This window comes from Panthera pardus, unplaced genomic scaffold, assembly GCF_024362965.1.
Source record: "Panthera pardus isolate Hobbes unplaced genomic scaffold, ASM2436296v1 HiC_scaffold_2, whole genome shotgun sequence".
Taxonomy (NCBI): Eukaryota; Metazoa; Chordata; class Mammalia; order Carnivora; family Felidae; genus Panthera; species Panthera pardus.
The window spans coordinates 134,011,953-134,024,154 of NW_026526765.1; the positions used below are offsets into that span (position 1 = coordinate 134,011,953).

General features: G+C 37.9%; 1 long non-coding RNA gene across 5 annotated transcripts in view; it reads right to left on the reverse strand.

Annotated features, from left to right (window-relative positions):
- LOC109250932 (uncharacterized) overlaps nt 1-12,202 on the reverse strand; it is a 176,785-nt gene that overhangs the window by 13,959 nt on the left and 150,624 nt on the right. For 4 of the 5 annotated variants that reach the window (XR_008423907.1, XR_008423908.1, XR_002073259.2 and 1 more), the window contains one exon: nt 10,837-10,950. This is a non-coding gene — a long non-coding RNA (uncharacterized LOC109250932). Of the gene's footprint in view, nt 1-1,558; nt 1,785-10,836; nt 10,951-12,202 lie in introns of those variants that run through there. The other variant, XR_002073260.2, reaches the window with a different exon arrangement.

Consider the following 12,202-nt stretch of genomic DNA (forward strand, 5'->3'; position numbering starts at 1 on the left):
ACTGGAGGGGAACCTGGGTGGCTCAGTCAGTTAAATGTCTGACTTCAGCTCAGGTGACGATGTCATGGTTCGTGGGTTCGAGCCCCACAGTGGGCTCTGTGCTGACAGCTCAGAGCCTGGAACCTGCTTGGGACTCTGTGCCTCCCACCATCTGCCCCTCCCCCGCTCATGCTCTGTCTGTCTCTCTCTCCCACTCAAAAACTAAAAAATAAAAAGTTACTGGAATAACAGAAACAGATCTTATTTTTTCAAAGAATTTTTAAAAGGTCTTTTTCCTTTTTGCTCTGGCTATTAGAACTTTAAAAATTGGTAAGTAATATTTAGCAATTATGTACCTACCTGTTACCAAGAAATTTAAATGAAAACTATAGTTATTCTGTATTCTGTCACCAAAAAGTTGAGTTTCTGCCTAAGTCTGTTAAATACAAAGCTTTCATGTGATATTTGAAGGTTTATTTTTAATATTTCCGCCGAACGTTGGCTTACAATCTTTCAATCAGACCATGTGTTACGGGTAACTATGCTTGCTGAGATGTTTGCCATAAAAAACCATGTATGTTTACTTAAAATTGTAAACCAGATTTGTCAAACAGACTGGTTTTACCTACCTAACCGATGAGCACGAACCTTCTGGGGCACTACCTGATGTAGCCTGAATTATTCCAACCTGCATAGAAGGAATGTAGGAGATTTTCTTAGGATTAATGTCTCTGAACATTTAGAAATGTGGCTTGGAAAGGTATATTGAGGAAAAGGGTCTGAGAGATGAATTCAAAAGACAATAGCAGAGCTTCTAACTGGCAGGAGTGGACGGCCACAGGGGCTTCTGGGCATCACTTCGGGACAGGGATGGCAGCACAGGGTGCCCAGAGGGTGCCCCTGGTTGGTCTGATCTGGAATGGCAAAGCCAACAGCAGTTTTCTCTAGTGCCTCCTGGACAGTGGCAGTGGTATCTCCTCCCTAGGTGAGTTTCACAGCCCAGTTCCCTGCAATCTACTAGAGGAAGCATTCCCCGCCCCCCCAAACAAAGGTATAAACCATGAAAGAGGAAGACATGGTCTCCAGCATGTGGGAGCTCCAACATCAGCAAAAGGAAAAGGAATGTTCCGGGGAAGGCGATAAAGGGAAGATCCTGACAAAGCCGAGCAGCGAGTCTAGACAGCAACCAGTCCACCGGGAAGGAGAAGGCTCATCCAGAACATACAGTTTGAAGCAAAAGTCAAAGTCTCAGGCTTTCTCAAGTGTTCGACTGAGTTGAGAAGTTCTTTTCTCCTTTTGTTTTTTCCTTCTCTCTCACACTTCTCTCCCTCGCTCTGTCAACTGTCTTTATAACAAAGCAAATTTAAAAGTCGACAATTACTGGGGCGCCTGGCTGGCTCAGTCAGTCAGTAGAGCATACAACTCTTGATCTCAGGGTTTTGAATTCAAGCCCCACGTTGAGTACAGAATTTTCTTAAAATAACAACAACAACAACAACGACATTAACAACAATAAAAGGAGAAAATTGTTAACTTCCAGAAAAGCTAATTATACGTGAAGGGAAAGCATAGAATACTGTGAGACTCAGCTATGTTTAATAATATCTACATAGACATACTGATTTTAACATTGAACACCAATAGAACCAAAAACATTGTCAGAGTGAAGAGAAAGTGAAATAGATACACATTTGGGAGATGTGTAGGTTGGGGATGGCGGAGGGAGTCTGGTTGAGGTTTGAAAAGTGGATCAGAGAATTCAGCATTCCCTTTCACAGTAAGAAGTGAAGTGATAATCTCCAAAACTGCAAAGGGAAAACAAAACTTAATTAGCAGAAAAATCCTCTTGCTGGAAAATAAAGATGTAAACACCAGTAAAAGCTGCTCAAAATGTTGGGTACTATCCACTCTGGAAGTGTGAATCGAAAGCTGGAAAGAGGAAAGCTGAGGATTGCTGTTACGAGCTAGCAGAACTCATCATACTTAAAGTCAATATGTATCTTGGACAAAAATAAAGATTCAAATTTTAAATAAGAACCCTCTCTAAATTCCCCTCCCCTCAAATTACATTACTATTTCCACTAAAATTCCATTGACTTTATAAATGATTTAGGGAGAAATGACATCTTTATATAAATTCTGAGTATTTCTTTCTAAGAAGATGGTTAGGACTTCTTTTTTCATCCTCAGAGTTTTACCATTTTCTTGTTATGGGTCTTGGGTGCTTTCTGTGCTTTGTATCAAGGCATGTTACATTATCTTTTGCTGTGATGATGACTTTTTTTCCCACTAAACAAGTGTTGCTAATATATTTTAAAAAGCACTCCCTATATTTTGTAGCTTGCCACCGGACTGCATGCACACTTCTAGCATTTTTGTGACTGGATGTCTTCAGTAATTATCATCGTTATGTGACAATTTTCCATCCCATGCATAGGACTCTTTTGTTTCCCCGATGCTATTGCATTGGTTACAACTTGTTGAATACAGCTTGAATGATGGGATGAGTAGTTATATATTGCTCTCGACTGGAATAAAAATACTTCTGGTTTCCCCCAACATGAATATTATTTTCTACTGATTTCAGATAGAAATCTGATCATCTGTTTATTCTCTACTATTTTCCCTAAGTACTCTCTCATACCTCAGCATTAACATTTTTTTAGTTGTCTGTTTTCCTCCCTACAACGCATGTTTCTAATGGTACAGGATCAGTGTCTGATTTTATCCCAGAACTGAGAATAAGGCCTGGCTCTAAAAATTTGTCGAATGAATGACTCAGTCAGTGATGGGCAGGGTGCTAGAAAATCAGGTGCTTCTTTGTCTCTGTTAGCGCATGAAAGGCATTAATACTTGTCATACTGTTAAACCACTCTTGCATTTATGGACTACACATTAATTACTTCATAATAACTGGATTTCCTCATATTTTATTTTATTTTATTTATTTATTTTTTAACATTTATTTATTTTTGAGACAGGGAGAGACAGAGCATGAACAGGGGAGGGTCAGAGAAAGGGAGACACAGAATATGAAGCAGGCTCCAGGCTCTGAGCTGTCAGCACAGAGCCTGACGCGGGGCTAGAACTCACGGACCGTGAGATCATGACCTGAGCTGAAGTCAGCCGCCCAACCGACTGAGCCACCCAGGCGCCCCTATTTTATTTTATTTTTAAGTGGTTCTTTATTTCTGAGAGAGAGAGAGAGAGAGAGAGAGAGAGCGTGAGAGTGAGGAGGGGAGGGGCAGAGAGAGGGACACAGAATCCACAGCACGCTCCAGGCTCTGAGCTGTCAGCACAGAGCCTGACGCAGGGCTCAAACTCACAGACCGTGAGATCATGACCTGAGCTGAAGTCGGACCAACTGAGCCACCCAAGGTGCCCCTCCTAGTATTTTATTTTAAATGTCTGCATCTGTGCCTCTGAGTATGAACTGTAGCTTTGTTGGAGTTACGGCTTATCTTTGTCGGCTTTGGTTTCAGGATGTTAGCCATATTAAAATAATTAAAATATTTCATGTGTTTGCTCTCTAGCAGTTTTAAAATAATGTGGATTAGCTGCTAAGTTAAGACCATTTGCCAGGAAAACAGTCCGCCTCTTGATGCTTCTTCAACATCTGCAATCATTAGTGGTCTATTGTGTTTCATTGTTCTTTGTTATACAGGATGTATAGGAGCATGCTTTCATTATAATGAGTTTAAGGTGTACTTAAGGGTAAAGACTAAACATGTGAGGTTGTATCTCCTCCACCACAATCCAGAGTTAGCCAGGGTTCACAGTTAAGTACTATTGTTTCCATATTTTTCCTACGCCCTTCCATGTTTACCAGCATGTGTGTGCACGGGTGAAATAATACAGGGAGGAACTGTCTTGAAACATTTACTTTTTTTTTTTTTAACCTTCCTTGGAGAGTTACCACCTATCTATAATTTAAAATATGAAATACACAAGGACATCTGGCTGGCTCTAGCGCTGGAGCACGCAATTCTTGATCTCAGGGTTTTAAGTTCGAGCCCCACATTAGGTATAGAGCTTGCTTAAAAATAAAATCTTCTAGGGGCGCCTGGGTGGTGCAGTCGGTTAAGCGTCCGACTTCAGCCAGGTCACGATCTCGCGGCCCGTGAGTTCGAGCCCCGCGTCAGGCTCTGGGCTGATGGCTCGGAGCCTGGAGCCTGTTTCCGATTCTGTGTCTCCCTCTCTCTCTGCCCCTCCCCCGTTCATGCTCTGTCTCTCTCTGTCCCAAAAATAAATAAAAAACGTTGAAAAAAAAATTAAAAAAAAAAAAATCTTCTAAAAATTAGGATATACACATACTTCATCCTTTTCATTACTTGTATAGTATTCAACATTATGGGTTTACCAGAATTTATTTAACTGCTCTTCCAATGATCAGTATTTGGCTTGCCCCTTTTTCACTACTATATACAATCCTGCTGGGATCATTTTCACACACAGACCTTTAGTCCAGGTGCACATGAAATATTCTTTAGAATAAACTCCTCAGCATGGAATTGCAAAGTCAACAAAGACAGACCGTTTGTATGTGAATAGATACTGGAAAAGTTGCCCTCCAAAGAATATTTCGTCATCCTACCCTCCTACCAGCAAAGTGTCACTTACCACATCCTTACTAACCCTGGGTATTATCAAGCTGTTAGATTTTTGCTAAATTGAGGACTTAAAATCCCTTAAAATGTACCACCTTAATTTACATTTCTCTACCAATGAGGTTGAACACTTTTATAGAGCATATCGAATACCTGTGTTACTTTACATATCCATTGTTTTTTTTAATTTTTTAAAGCTTATTTATTTATTTTGAGAAAGGGGGGGCAAGAAAGTGGGGGAGGAGCAGAGACAGGGAAAGAGAGACTCCCAAGCAGGTCCACACTGTCAGCACAGAGCCTGATGTGCGGCTCAAACCCACGAACCCATGAGATCAGGACCTGAGTCGAAACCAACAGTGAAATGCCCAGCCAACTGAGCCACCCAGGCAGGCACCTCCCACCCCACTGTTCTTTTTTTTTTTTTTTTTTTTTAAGTAAACTCTTTGTCCCATGTGGGGCTTGAACTTAAAACCCCAAGATCAAGAGTTGTGTGCTCTACCAACTGAGCCAGCCAGGCATCCCCAGTGTTCATTTTTCTATCGGAGTGTTTATTTTTTTCCTATTGATTCATATTGATATTAATCCTCTGTTAATATCATGCAGACATTCTCAGGCTGTATGTTGTCCATTATGTTGTTATTCTTTTTAATTTTTATGTATTTAAATATGTCATTATTTTTTTATGACTCTCATGTTTTCTATCTTGCTTAAACAGCATTTCTTCATTCCACACTTATTTTTTTTCTATACTTTCATCTACTACCTTAATGTTGAGTTTTTTGAGTATTATGCAAGGTATGTGTACATTTCTTTCAGAATGAACAACTCATCACCCCGGGTGTATTTCTTTCAAAATTGATAACCCACCAATCTTTGCCCTGATTTAAGAAGTAATCTATACTCTTCCTACTGATTTGTTTATTATCTTTATGATTCATAGCAGCTAACACTTACATAGTTCTGACCATATTCCAAGCCCTCTTCTAAGGGCTCTTTGTATATTAAGTTCTTTAATCTTCCCAACAACCCTCGTATATGGGTGGTAAATGGTCACTATTTTACACAGAAGCCAACTAAGACAGAGAGTTGAAGTAACTTGCCCAAGAATGCACACCGACTTCAGCCTGGCTTGAGATTCAATGTTCCCAACAATGCCAAATCCCAGTGTACAGACTCATGTTTCTAAATTCTATATGGTCTTCCTCATGACTATCTCTGCCTACACCTGCACCAATCCTACACTACCACAATTCTATTTTCAAATGTGTTTTAATTTCTGCAGGAGAAGTTACTACAATTTTTTTCCTCTCAGAGATTTACAGGCTATTACTTGCTATTTTCTTCTATCATGTGACCTATAGAATCAGCTTAAGTTTCATATATAATGATAAGGATTGCACTACAGTTCTATATCAACTTGGGAAGATTTCTATCTCAAAAATAGTGTCTTTCCATTTAGGAAGGGACTACCTGCATTTACTGGGTTGTTTGTTTTTTTTCCTACGCCTTCATTTAAAAAAAAAGTAGGTTCATTTATTTATTTTGAGAGAGAGTGAGAGAGAGCAAGCAGGAGAGGGGCAAAGAGAGAGGGAGAGAGAGAATTCCAAGGAGGTCGCGCACTGTCAGCACAGAGTGACGTGCTGGGCTCAAACTCACGAAGTGTGAGATCATGACCTGAGCTGAAACCAAGGGCCAAAAGCTTAACCAACTGAGCCACCCACGCACCCCTTCCCCACAGCTTTATAGTTTTTCTTTTGGTGAGAATAAGTTCCTTTGTCTCTGTTTCATTTTTTTAATGTATTGTTGATAATATATAAGAAACCACTGATTTTGCTTTTGATTTACCTAAACCTCATATTCAATATTGTACTGATTCTAGTAAATTTTTTTCTTGGATTTCTAAGACAATCTCTTGTTTGCAAATAATTTTATCTGCGTCTTTCCTTTATAGTACATACATATGTACATACATACGTATATATGTATATATATATTATTCTTTTCTGCCTTACTGCATTAGTTAGACTCTCCATTACAAGATTAAATAGCAACAATGCTGGGAGCAAATTTATCTTAGGAACATTAGTAGGAAACGATTGTAATGTTTTACATCAAATATTTGCTCTTGGTTTATACTAACGTTTATCAGCTTAAGAAAGTTTCCTTCTATTGCAAGCTTGCTGAGAGTTATTGTTTACTTGTTTTTAATCAAGAATGATGATTGAATTTTAGCAAATGCATTTTCTCCCATATTGAAATGTCATGAGTTTTACCTCCTTTGATCTATTTATATAGTGAATTACATTAATGGATTTCCTTGTGTTGAGTCATCCTTGCATTAAAAATAGTTATATGTGCCAGGAGCTATGTCAAACACAGTAATTAGATGAATACACATTTAAAACTTTGTGTCTTCTTAATGAACTGATCTTTTTTATTATTAAATTTATTATTAACTGGAATATTTAGTGCATTCTCAGTCAATATAAGTATTAAGATGGTTGTGTTGAATTCTATCATCTTGCAATTTGCTTTTTATTTGTCCCATATCATGTGTGTTTCTTTGTTCTTTCTGGCCTTCTTGATCCAATAAAATATTTTTTAGTACTCCATTTTATTTGCTTTTTGGTTTGTGTGTGTGTGTGCGTGTGTGTGTATGTGTGTGTTTATTAGTGATTGCTCTAGGAATTCGAGTATATATCCTGAGCTTGAGTCTACGTGTAATTAATATTATAACATTTCATGTAGAATATCCAAATCTTTCAAGGGTAGAATTCCACTTAACCCCCTGAAATTCTTAATGCTATGGACATGTGTTATCACTACATATGCTAAAAATATCACAATGCATTGTTCTTACTTTTGCTTGAACCAATCGAGTATGTTAAGGAAACTTAAAGGTAGGAAAATAAAATTTTTATTTACCACATATTTACCATTCCCAATTATGTTCATTCCTTAGTATCATTCTAAATTTTATCTTTAGCCCAATGAACTTTCTTCACCATTTCTTTTAGCCCCATGACTACTGGAGCTAAATTGTATTAAGTAAAATTGTATTAAGGTATAGACCTTTCAAGATATTTTTTAACCTCTAATCTTAAAGATTATTTTGAGAGATATATTGCTTTTGGTTTTGTGACTTTCTTACATCTGTAGATTGATTTTTTTTCCAATTTTGAATATTTAAGGTTATCATTTCTTCAAATAGTTCTGACCCATTCTTTTTTTTCCTTGTCTTCAGAGACTTCAATTACATATAAGACACGTGATATCATTCTACAAGATACAGAGGCTCTGTTCATTTTAGAAAATAGAAAATAAAATTTATTCTGTTGTTCAGTTTTGATATTTTCTAATTGATCTATTTTCATGTTCTCATACTTTTTATTCTGCAGTATCCAATCTCCTCTTAAGCCACTGAGGGAAATTGTTATTTCTAGTATTTTTAATTGATAGTTTTGTACAGCTTGTATTTCTGAGATTTCCCAACCTGTTCATTATGTCCATTTTTTGTCTTTAAATCCTTGAACATGCTTACAATCACCATTTTTATACTGTGTTCTAGCTCCAAAATCTGAGTCATTTTCAGGATCTCTTTTGGTTGTCTGTTTTTTAATCTTGATTATGAATACCATTTTCCTGCTTCTTTGCATATGTATTAATTTTTATTGCATGCTGCATGTTACAAATGATATATTGTACAGCATCTGGATTATCTTGTCTCTCATTTAAAGGTGTTATGTTTGGGGGCGCCTGGGTGGCTCAGTAGGTTAAAGGCCTGTTGACTTTGGCTCAGGTCATGATATCCTGGTTCCTCAGTTTGAGCCCTGTGTGGGCCTTGGTGCTGACAATGCAGAGCCTGCTTGGGATTCCAGGAATGCTCCTCTCCTCTGTGTACTCTATCTTTCTCTCAAAAATAAAAAAAAAACAAACTTTTTTTTTAAGGTGAAATGTTTGGTTCTGGCCAGCAACTACATAACAGGTTCATTCTTTTAATCCTTCAGGCTTCATTTTATGCTTTCTTTGGGCAAATCTATATTGATTTTGACCTCAATTCTAGGATATGCTCCTACTCCTTATTCCAAAAGAGTGGCCTTTCTGGGGTCTCAGTCGAATGCCCCGTGTGCTCAATGAAGTCTTTCCGCCATCGTTGGGTCAAAACTCCAATATATTTTAGCACTACGTGACTTTTGGCATTTCCATTCATTTCTTAGTGCCACAGCAGCTGTGGTCTTGCAGAATCAAGAGGTCTTACAGAATCTTACCCTGTACAGGCAAAGCCCAGAGCAGCTCTTAGCCAGAGGTAAGAAGAATCTCCACACAGACTTCTGACATTTCCCTTCTGCAGAGCTCATTTGTCTCTGGAATTCTATCCTGTGAATCCCAACTGCCTCTTCATGCCCTCTACTGCCATTTCTGTCTCCTCGGCTCAGTACAACTTGATGTTCTTCACCTGGGCTCTTCACTTAGTGCCAGTTCAGCAAAGCACCCCCAGACATAAAATCAGGTTGGATGTGGTGCTCACCTCATTTATTTCCTGTCTTGCTGAGACTGGAGTCCTGCACTATTTTCCAGTGCCTAAAAGTAGTCACCTCACATGTTTTGTTCAGTTTTACAGAAAGGTAAATCCGTTCTTCCATCATGGCCTTGAAGTTGTAATAGAGAAACCTAATTGGTATTTCTCTAAATCTCGGTCTCATGCTCTCATTCTCTCTCTCTCTCTCTCTCTCTCTCTCTGTCACACACACATACACACTTTGCCATCCTTTGAAATAATAATGCTTCCCTTTTTTTCTTTCTTTTCCAATGGCCTCAGTTTAAATTGGTTTTGTTTAATGTTTTTAAATGTGTTTTAATTTATTCTCCATTAATGTCAAGAATGAAGTTACCGATACAGACCCTCCTGGTTCGACAATAAAAACTTCATCACACTTTACTCTCTCCTTCTCCACCTCTCTCTCTTTCTCCCCCTCCCCCATCTTTAGGAGGTTTTTAAAATTATATACATTTTTCTGTTTAAAATTCTTTGTTATAAACTGTACATAATTTCACAACCACATTACAAGCGATCCTCTAGATTTTCATCTACGTTTTTCTTGCTCACTGCTCTTTTTTTCCTAAAACATGTCTGTGTCTTTATTAAATTCTTTATTTTGATTAATTTTTGCTTGAAGGTCTACTTTAAGTTCTGTTTTTCCAAAAGCATACACAGGTCATCTAATTTCTGAATTCTTTTAAATCTGAGCCAGGCTTTCATTTGCCTTTGCATTTAGACAAGAGCTTGGCTTGGAATATAATTCTTGAAACCTAACACTTTTTTCCCAGAAATCTATACATTTTCTCTAAGGTTTTCTAACGTTGATGTTGCAAATAAGAAGTCTAATGTCATTCAAACTCCACCCCCACCCCTGCTTTGGTGACTTTTTTCTCCCAGCTGACTGCTTCCACCTTACTCCTTTCATACCCCCTAAGTCTATGCTAACCCTGCTCCATATAAAAGGCTGACTGTTTCAATTCAGAGAAGCTGCCTTCTTTTGTTTACTTGATTATTACTTCTCATTCAGCCACTATTTTCTCCTTCCGGAACCCACAAAATCATGGTACTACTTCTTACACTTCAACATTTCCTGCCTCTTGAATTTTCTTTCTTGAATTCCCCAATCTTAAAGGTTATGCTCTGCATATTCTGGAAGAGTGTCCTGTACCCACTCTTCTTTTTATTGCCAAGATTTGTTTTTTGTGTCTCAACATGTTTTTGTGGAAGTTCGCATTAAGAAGCTCAAAAAAGGATCCTTGTGAATCTAATTAAGAAAATGACCTCCCCCAACCCCAAAGTTCTTCCCTTTATTCTACAGGAGGTCTGTTTTACTAGAGATTATTGTATCTGAATGCTCATGTCTGATCCTCCCCATTTGAACTACTGAATTCCTTAATGTATCTGGAAATTTTTGTCTCATCCTTACAGAAGAAGAATTAGTTGTGTGTGTGTGTGTGTGTGTGTGTGTGTGTGTGTGTGTTTAGGTCGGTTTGTTTGTTTGTTTGTTTGTTTGTTTGTTTTGAGAGGGTGGAGAACCTGAGATCATGACCTGAGATTAGAGTAGAACCCTGAGATCATGACCTGAGCTGAAATCAAGAGTCGGACACTTAACTGATTCAGCCACCCAGACACCCCAAGAGTTAGTTGTTCCAGAACAGACAGTCAAAACGTGAACAGTGGCTCATCAGTGTCCCCTTTATTCACTCCTACCTGTTCCAATGCTGGTTACACTCCTCAGCTTCATAGATGCGGTGACAAGTTTCCAACAATAATACACAAATCACATTTTTATACTCCTTTTACACTCCTTGGGACTGTTCCTTTCTGAAATGGGAAAAAGGAAGGGATCAAACAGGTGCAAAGGATATCATCTTTGTCACACAAGTTTCTCTTTCTTTTCCTTAGACTATGACAAGAGAAGTTTTGTTTGTATTATATTAAGAAAAAATGAAATTCTTTAGGAGAAAAAAAAATGGCTATACTACAAGTTCTTTCCTTAAGGAGAAGCAGGGAAGTTACTTTGATGTCTCATTCTTACTATGCAGTGGGGTGGGGAGGCAGGGTATGAGATCTTAAGTTACTTTCCCACCACTAAAAGCCTTCTGAAATACTTTCCTTGGAACAACCTCTCACAATCTTGAATTTGCTGTGGACTTGTGTGTCCAACTGCCTAAACAAGGACAGGGAAATATGCCCATGAAAGTTAACCTTTGTTGAATGCAACCATGAGGTAGAAAAAACACTGGGAACATCTGTATTTTATCCTGCCAATATGTTCTCTCTTATTCTAGAAGCACAGGATGTCTTTACTCTGTCAGCTGCAAAAATATTATCTCTCTGCAGGAATGAAACAAGTGTGGAATATATATTATGCTACCACATTACACGCATACCTAAGCAGAAAACAAAGAAAATAGCCATTTAATATATAACTCAATTTTGTCTCCAGGGACAGATAAAATTTTTTATTATAATACCCAAATGGTACAGTACATAAATATACATGGGAAATGTGATAGGGCTAAGTCAGGCTCTTTTGGCTAGATGCTGATGGCTAAAAATTTACCATCTGACACCCATCCTAATCTTGCCTTCCCATAGACATGAAGTAGGCTATATTTTTTACAAGGGCCAGGAATTTGGGGCAAGAGAGACCAAACCCATCACCATTTTTCAGCAGATCATTAATTTCTAAATGTGTGTGGAAAACAACCATTGGCTGTTATCTTACAGTTTCATTTCAAACATTATACCTTATACAGTTTACTTAATAAATAACCAAGAGAGTAAAAAAAAAAATAATGACAGTAACTAAATTGGTAATTTAATAACTTCAGATGATTCTTGAGGCTTAGTGGTGTTTATCCTTTTTGAAATCAATAACTTTTCATTTGGAATCTTAAATCCACTTTAATGAGCATTCTGCTGGCAGTCGTTTTATTTAGGATATGAGCTTATACAAACAAAAGTAATAGAGGCTTTTTCCTAGATAACAATTTACAGTGAACTCTGCAGATCACATGACTGATTGGAATCTATAAACCTCTGCAATTCCATTATATATGCTTCTCAAACA